Source organism: Leiobunum rupestre, chromosome 7 (assembly GCF_980474605.1).
Source record: "Leiobunum rupestre chromosome 7, qqLeiRupe1.1.hap1, whole genome shotgun sequence".
Lineage (NCBI taxonomy): Eukaryota > Metazoa > Arthropoda > Arachnida > Opiliones > Sclerosomatidae > Leiobunum > Leiobunum rupestre.
In genome coordinates, this window is record NC_143390.1 from 4,318,239 (window position 1) to 4,328,000 (window position 9,762).

The following is a 9,762-nucleotide window of genomic DNA, read 5'->3' on the forward strand; positions in this document are numbered from 1 at the left end:
GGAATTTTTATTTTGAGTGCATTGAAACAGTACACAATACCAACAAGTTAACACCTTGATACAAATCATAGTCAAATAGCTCTATTTACATATATTTTATTAGGAAATGTATAAGTACCTACAACATATGGTGAATTCTTTATTGAAAAATTCGTCAACAAATACAAACGGTATTTTGTTAGAAGACCTTGTAACAGAGAGTAAGGTACATCGAGATAAAACTAAAAATTACTGTACATTAAAAAATAAAGATAAAATAAATCATAATCTAAAAACTTTCATTTACTTTAAAAGTATTTGTCGTGTTAGAAGTGTGCTACTAAAAACATCATTTACATTTCCATATGTATTAATATTAAACATTATTCTTTTTAGTATATTTGATTTCCGGGGCGACCCATAAAACATTTTTCTTTCCCTGTTTGTCCGTGTGCTACAGTTTAGTAATAGGCCCTGAAGTAGTTCGATACATTTGTACCGTGAGACCATGAGGTTGTTTGCAAATTTCATGTCTCGTTTAATTGCGGTGTGCCAAGTTATACTAGCAAAACAAATAAAATCACCTTCAACTATAAAATAAACGATAACATTTTAAACCGACAAAGAAATGTTAAAGATTTAGGAGTATTTTTTTATTCGAAATTTTTATTTAATAATCATGTTAACCAAATAATAATTAAAGTGAATAAACTTCTTGGTGTCACATTTAAAATCTCCAAACAAATTAAATTAGTGCAATGTCTTGTAGCATTATATAAATCGTTAATGGTGTCTTCAATGTTTTACAGTTCGGTAATAGACGTCTGTAACAAACCAAGCAAAATTCATCTAGGCAACGCTATTCAAAACCAAAGCCATAAAGAGAAGACAAAGATAATCTATTTACAATTTCTCAAAAAATATAAAATTGATATTCCAATTAACAACCATTATATACATGGTGTTTTGAATTGCTCTGACTGGGCATTTTTTTCAAAAACTGCAAGAGATAGAGTTGCGAGATTTTTAGGGTATTATTTCTAGTGTAGGATCGCTTAATACCTAAATTTCAGAAAAATCGGAAATAATTTCGGGTTTTTGTAAAAAATATTTTTTCACCGGTAGGTGCTAGAAAAAACGTTTCAATGAGAAAGTTGTAGAGTGCTGTCGAAAATGTTCAAAGAATTTGGTTTCATTGGAAAAGAACACTTTCACGGAAAAAAAACAAGCTATCCATAGGGGCCAATAGCCTTCGCATTTTTGTACGTAAATGAAAGAAATGTCCGAAAGATTTAATTGAACATTTAATTCGAATAAAAATATAATTTTACAAGTGAGGTTCTATGATACCTCCATTTTGCCGCGATACATGTATGGGCATGATGAAGTATGTTTTGAAACGAGCGTCTGATTATATCAGGAGTGACAAGTTCGAAGGCTGCGTCCGGTAAACTTGTGTTTTGATGAACCCCCACAAGAAAAAGTCAATCGGAGTTAGGTCCGGAGACCTCGCAGGCCATCGAACGTGACCGTTCCTGCCAACCAAACGCTGAGGAAACAGTAGCGTAACTAAGTTCCTCGAGGCCCCCCCGCGAAAGTCTTTTTGGGGGCCCCTTTATGTGACTCTTTTTGAGAGGCTATTGTTTACTATTAATATTCAATGGCGTATTTATGATGAGTTTTGTTGATTTAGCACTTTCAAAGATATTATTTCTGCCAACCTTCCTTAATACCTAAAAACCGCTCCGAAATGGATGTCCCGTAGCTACTCAGGGCAGGACACACTGCCTATGTGAAGGCAAAAATGGAGAATTGTCATATGGCACAGTAAGAGAGGGAATATAATAGGTGCACTATGATCAAAAGAGCCAGGAGAGCTGGTAGTTGGTTTCATTTTATAAATATGAAGTAGACCAGGGTTTTCTAGGAAGCACAATTTTCATTTAGCCCTTTAATTAAAATTAAATAATTTTGTAAAGTAGGCGATTTTAGCCACACTCTGGGAAATATTCACGATACTTAAATCGCCAAATAAATTCCATTTTACTTATCACACCAACAATTCTAAACACGTAACAACTTTTACTTTTCAATTTACTTACTTTGCGGGAAAAAACGAATTAAATAAACTTTGATGTTTTCAAGCGAAAAAAAATATTTAACGTCGGATTAAGTATGTTTATTTAATACAGTATCAGTAAATTGAAGCTACGGTTAGACTACGAGGTCGAAACATTTATAAACAATTCGAAACGGGGTTGAGTAAACCGTCCTAGTACCATAACTAGCTTTTTATGCGCCCGGTGCGAGATTCTCTGATTTGCTAGCGCTCGTTGAAGTTGGGGCACCTTCGCCAACTACTTAACTTCAGGTACAATATTACGTTTTGTGAAAAATGCAGTGTTGCCAAAACTGGGTCCTAGTCTGGTCATTTCTGCGCCCCTCCAGGGTCTGCGCCCTGTGCCTGGGCACCGCCCTAGTTACGGCACTTAACCGCCCTTAAAGTTATTGATGTTACTTTTAACCTACGTATTTTAGTACAGTTTAACACTAAAATTGCTCTTTTATTTTTACCAGTCGCGTAAGCCAACTTGCCTTGCATTTTATTATGTTTCCTTTCATCAAAAGCGGCGGTTTAATTTGAAAAAAATAAGATACTCTAACATCCAATCAAAAAAAGTAGGAATTTAGTTATTATAATTTCGGAGAGCATAATCATGATTAATTTATTAAGACAAAAAGAATTGCTCAATAAGCCTCAGATGGGTTTTGTTTGAGTATCGCTACAGAAAGACGCAAAAATTCCATCTTTCAAAATAATTTAGTGACTGTGACCAATCATGTTAATATTGACTACCGTAGAGATTAGAAGACATTGGGATGTTTATTACTAACACCCAGTCACAAGCTTAAGCATATTTTAATATTATTAGATAAAAAATTAACTTACGGTTTCATACAAAGTTGAGTCTCGACATGCTCTCTAAATCGAGAAGTGAAGACCTTTCACGAGCTGCACTTACTTTGATCCCTCGAACTAGACTGTGCCTGAATTTCCCTAATTCAGCGTAGATCGGAGCTCTGCCGTTATATTTTTTTTATTCAAAGAAGAAAGGGCTGATTGAGTCTGAGAAGACCGCGAGCCCGGCGAAGACACCAGCTGATTAATCAGGGCGAGAGATGTGTAACGGCCACGCCAACGGGGGGATACGTGGGGACAGGGGTGGGGACACCCGTGGTGGAAGTATTCCGACCACCCGTTGGGGGAGTGGTGGTCGTCCTCACACGGCCATCCACAAACTCTGCCTCCCGGACGCCTGGGATTACAGGAGTGAGCCACTACTCCCGGCGACTGCCGTTATATCACAAAATAAAAGCTCTTAACACGCGTCGAATAAATACGCGAAAATTATGCAACATTGCGATTTAAGGCCGCGTCCGTTAACTGCCAGGCAGAAAGTTTGGTAATTTAAAAACAAAATCTTCTACCTAGCAATTTTTCCAATTATCATTTATAATTGCCGTGCTAGAATAGAACCAAAGCAAGGTTATAAAATGAACTACAAAGGGGCCCCTATTTACGCCACTGGGCCCGTGAACTGAATTAGAATGTATATTCTTTTACGAATTTTAGTAGTTCCTTAATACTTAAAATTTAAGTATTTGATTGTTCGATTTTCTCACTGTGATTCTAGACTGCGTTCTGTTTAAAATACTAGTCTTAAATATAAATAATTAAGCAAATTATGTTTTTAACGTATTTACACTAAAAATACGCGTTTTGAAAAATCTCACGTGATATTAGGGGTGGAGGGAGGGGGTCGAGCCCAATAATCTCACGACATCTCACCAAGGGGAGAGGGGGATCAAAAATTCACCAAAATCACCTCACGTAATTAATGGACTTTCCCTTTTTGTTATGAATTAACGAGTCCTAGCAGTAGCAGTGGTACACTCCACTGATAACTTGGTAAATAATAATTATTGGTAAATACTAATACTCTAGGATTTTGAAACCGGCTCCGGCTTTTTAGGCGAGCCGAGATTTGGCTCCGGAGCACTAGCTTAAAGAGAGACGGGTAGTTTCCGTTTCCCCTTAGACTTAAGGTCTCGTAGCTTTGTACGTAACAGATTTTAACTACATAGCGACCTCTTAATGGTTTTTTAGAAGCGCTTGTCCACGCCCTTAACGCGATTTCCATTACTCGCTACGAGTGACATTCCATTTTCTGGGCGATTAGGGACTCGAGACCTTCGAAGAGGCAGTGGCGTCGCTACGGAGTGCGGGGATGCGGACCGCCCTGGGTGTTAACCTCAAAGAGCATCTGACGACAGAATAAAACCATACCTCACTCAATGTCAGGGCCGGATTAAGACTTCATGGGGCCCTAGGCCCAAGATAATTTCTGGTGCCTCCTTTCAATAGCGAGCGAAGCGAGCTAGGCGCTTCCTCAATTTATAATTGAGAAATGGAAGGAAAATTCATTTTGCTGCCAGATTTAGTATGTCGTCAGGGGCTAGACGGCAGTCCGTCAGAGAATGTGACAATCAAAGGTTTTCCGTTCATAGGGGTGGACGCATTTACTAAAATTACTCCGGAAAATATTTTGTGAAACGCAAATGATTAAAGTTTTGTACTTTTATTTTTTTCGAACCCTCTTGGTGCCCCTTGTAGGCTTGGTGCCCTAGGCCGCCGCCCAAGCCTATTCGGCCTATTGGTTAATCCGGCCCTGCTCAATGTGCAAGAGTGACACTCTAAATTTCCGCATTGGTTAACACTTACCTTAGCTTCACCACTGTGGAGTAGCTCCGCATGTTTGGATCTATCAAAATAGAACGTACCAATCTTCCTCGTCCATAAATTGGGCATTGGCTGCTATCGCACCCAAAAAGATAAATATAAAAGTGGTACATCAAACGATAGGAGATATTTTCCGCTTGAACACTTCGTAGTCGCTTTCCCAAGTTGGGCCATTGGAACCCATAAGGTGGACATTATCTATCACTCATGCTTTTGACAATAGAAAGGTAAATCGTACATCAATTTCATCAGGAGATTGCTCCTTCGTTGTCGCTGTATGTATTTAGTTCGTGGGTATTTTTGGGTACTTGGGGCCCTAAAAAGTTTGACCAAAAAAACTAAGACAGTTGCCAAGTTTCAGAAGGCACCCTTCAACCGAGCAACGTATCCATAAAAGGGGCGTCTTTGAATTCTTGCTCAGGGTTCGTACACGACCTGGAAAAGCTGGGAAAGTCAGGAAGGTTGAGAATTTACTCTCTGAAAATTGTAAACTCGTCGATTCCCTGAATCCTCAATGTACATCGCGTAAAAGTCCTAAATTCGTGCCTTGGAACTAAACTAATTCCTTAGGTTTATAGACAAATCCTAGTTTTTGTGTATATAAAATATTCGAGATACTATAGAGGTCTCCGTGGTGCTATTAGATGTAATAGAAAACGTTCAGGGAATTTTATTAAAAATGGTCAGATAAAACTATATTATACTACTAACCGACCGCGACCTCAAATTATACCGAAATGGAGATCGGGTCTCTTAAAAAGGTGTTCTCGATTTGGATAAAAGTAAACAAAAGCGAAACCGTTTTTTCTTTTGTACATGTAGATAATAAATTAACAATAAAAATTTTCAAATTGTTTTAAATTTATCCAGTCGGGAATTTTTTTCGTAAATGAATTCGCCTATTGTTTATTTAAGATTTGTATATTTTTATACTTAAAATACGTTTTTGAAGGTTTGAGTTCGTTAAAGAAAAAAATCTGCTTTAGACCTTCATTCCGTGAATAACTATTTCTTAACTAACATAAACCCTAAAACATATAAACAACATTTTCTTTATGAACAGCGAAATATTATTCAGATAAATAATTGTTTAAAAATATAAATTTTAAAGAAATGCATTTATTCACTAGTAAACGAAATCTATTTTCTTCAAATAAACAATCGTCATTGGATATAGTAGGCCTTATCCATTGGATAAAAGTTGTAGGAATTCCGAGCACTAAGCACAATAAACTCAATTCAAGTCAATTCAATTCAAATATATATATATATATATATATATATATATTAAATTAATTGCAAGTTAGGATGTTGATATATATATATATATATATATTATTCATTAATTAATTAATTTAACATATATAGAGCCAAATCGGATATAATGGTTAAACAGTCATGTTTTTCAAAGCAAAATCAAATATCAAATGGAGTCATTTAAAGTTATATTAAGTTTATTGTTATTATTATTAAACACGAGTTTGACTCACTAAAGAAAAAAGTGAATAGAGAGAAGTAAGTAGGGCTTCCAGTAATAAAAATTAGGTCAATTTACACCATTTAAAATAATTTTGTCATTTTTCAATTTTCTATAATTAAATAAATCGTTTTTAGATCAAAACTTATCAAAATTATACATAAGTCTATCAATGGTTCGAATGTCGGGACTCTTCATATAGAACAGGTGACAATTTCTAGGATTAAAGGTGCCGCAATTAAAATTTATGTAATGCAGAATTTCCGGACATGTTATTTTCTGGTGTATAACGCGAGATAAAAACTTGATATCAACTTCGATAACAGCAGAACGAAAAGAGTCCATACGTAGTAATAAAAGATTATGATTATTAAAAGTTTTATAATAATAAAAAAAATTCCTAAAAACATTTACAAGTGTCAGAGTATATAATTGAGCCATAGAGTGTAGTGGACTCGGAGGAATCTATATATTTATTAATGACGCGGTGAAGAAATTTTATGTCATTACTATCTAAATTAAATATTTTTAATGCACTTTCGTAATTAAAATACTGAAAACAAACGTTTAAACTCCTATAGAGATAAAGAAACTTCTTTTGCGTGGATTCTAAAGTTAATAAGTTTGATACAATACTACTGGTTAAGATGACTAACGCTTTATATAAAGTTAAAAGACACAAGGGAGAACTAAGTTGTCGCGAAATTCTATAGACGCCGCCCAGCATTTTATTGGCTTTGATTTTAGACTGTTGTATGTGATTAGTAAAATGTAATTTGCTATCAAAATTCATTCCGAGATCTTCAACGTTATGGGATCTAATTAAGGTAAAACCATTTAGTGTATAGGGATAAAAGACTGGGCTCGATTTCCTTGTATATGATACCACCACGGTTTTATCCTTGTTTATAGGTATGTTGTTTTCACAACACCAATTATTTAAGTTTATAATGTTATTTGTAGCGCAACTCAATCAGAGGTATATTTAATTTCTAGAGCCAATTTGTGATCGTCTGCCAGTTGATTAATCTTTTAATCTTGATGTCGAATGTTGAACAAGAGTGGACCCAAGGAAGAACCTTGAGGCACTCCGCATCTAACTGTATGGGTAACACTCGTGGTCTCTCCGTTTAATTGATATGATTAACCCTGTTACTTAAGTAGCGAACCATGATGAGCTAATTTTTTATCAAACGAGGGTGAGAAACCCTGTCGAATGCTTTTGAAAGGTCATCATAAACTGTGTCCACTTGGCCACGATTCTTAACTATAGGGCCAATAAAGTTAACGAAGGATCAACTGCACGACCTTTCACGAAGCCGTGTTGTGCTTTTTGAACCAATTATAAGAATGTTTTTGTATTACGAAGTCAAAGACCATGCCAGAACCATTTAGGACCGAGATAGGTCTATAATTAGCAGGATCACCTCTAAACCATCTTTTAAATATTGGGGAGAGGACATATACATATAAAAATATATTCGGGACACTTTTTGTAAAACGCTTTTAGAAATAAAAATTCAACATAAACCTGGGAAATAAAAGGCTTAACGTAAAGAAAACTCTTCATTATGAAGTAAACGAAATTTCAAACGTAGAAGACCGAAGTAAACTAGAAAAGGTAAATAAAGTAGAAGACCGAAGTAAACTAGAAAAGATAAATAAAGTAGAAGACCGAAGTAAACTAGAAAAGATAAATAAAGTGGAAGACCGAAGTAAACTAGAAAAGATAAATAAAGTAGAAGACCGATTTAAACTAGAAAAGAGAAATTCAGTAGAAGACCGAAGTTAACTAGAAAAGATAAATAAAGTAGAAGACCGAAGTAAACTAGAAAAGATAAATAAAGTAGAAGACCGAAGTAAACTAGAAAAGATAAATAAAGTAGAAGACCGAAGTAAACTAGAAAAGGTAAATAAAGTAGAAGACCGAAGTAAACTAGAAAAGGTAAATAAAGTAGAAGACCGAAGTAAACTAGAAAAGGTAAATAAAGTAGAAGACCGATTTAAACTAGAAAAGAGAAATTCAGTAGAAGACCGAAGTTAACTAGAAAAGAAAAATTCAGTAGAAGACCGAAGTTAACTAGAAAAGATAAATTAAGTAGAAGACCGAAGTAAACTAGAAAAGATAAATAAAGTAGAAGACCGAAGTAAACCAAGGATCCTATATGTTAGAAGGATATGAGGCGATGGACGAAAAATGGCAGCGCCGTCGGTGGGTCATGCGCGATAGAGAATCCGTCTTTAGATTCCATCAAGGACAAACAGTGGCGTAGGAACGTTCTAAAAGTTGGAGGGGGCAAAGAGAAACGAAAATGGGTCTGGAGAATGGTTTTTAATTTTTAATGGAGTGTAGCTTCTCCGAATGCATGTGTACTTTTTAATACTATGTAAATTGGCGGGAAAAGACTGGAATTTAAACAGAGTTGAGGTTATATAAGCTGAATATGCTTTTTAAAATGATAATTTGAGCTTTGGAAAATTTCAACTTACCAAAAGGTTTGAGGGGGCAATAACATTAGTTTCCCCTCCCAGAAAAATTCTAGGGAGGGGCACAGTGGTGTAGTCGGGCCAGGGCGGGGCAGGGCGTCGCCCCGGTGCTTTTTTCAAAGGCAGGGCCCCGTCCCGCCTTCATCTTTCCATTTTGCCAGGGCGGGCCCTGTCTCTTTTTTGCAATTTGCCAGGGCCTTGCTTCTATTTCGTATATCATTTTTCTGGAATAAAGGGTGTGTGAATTTATGATAAATTTTGCCCGCAGAAAAATACCATAACAATTTCAAATCGTTACCTAGTTACGGCCAGCTTCGATCACGCTAAAAATCGAAGTTGGAAGTACATTTATAGCGGCCGGTACAGCCAACTTCGATTTCGCGCGTAATAGAAGTTGGCTGTACCCAGGTAGCCCCCGGTTCTTTTTATTTTAGGACTACACCACTGGAGGGGCATTGCCCTCTCTGCCCCTCCCGGTTCCTAAGCCCCTGAGGACAAAACATGGAGGAAGCCCCGCCAAAATGTGTCCTTGAGGGAATAGAAACAAGACGTCCCATGTTTAGAGGCTCTCTTAATATCGACGGCGCTGCCGGCGTTTTGAAATCACGGGCTGGCCGGAGGGCTACCTATCCTTCTAACATATAGGATCCTTGAGTAAAATAAATAAAAGAGGTAAATTAGGAGAGAGAAAGAGGCTAGGAGAGAAAAAGCGGATAGAAGAAGAAAAAAAGAAACCAGAAGAGGGAAAAAATCTGAAGCCACATCGAAAATAAATTAAGGGAAATAACCAAATGGTTTAGGGAAAAGCCTCAAAATGACGAAACGGTGAATGAGATCATGCCAAAACTGTACAAAAGTACGTTGTCCCATACAAAAGGAAAGACAATATCTTATTTTCACTATATTTCTGAAAATTATAGTATTATTTTAGTGGTTTTATTCAAAATAAAGTTTATGCAGTCATTTTATTATTTATTTAAAATTAATATAGGGTAATAATCTTAACCACTCCTACCGC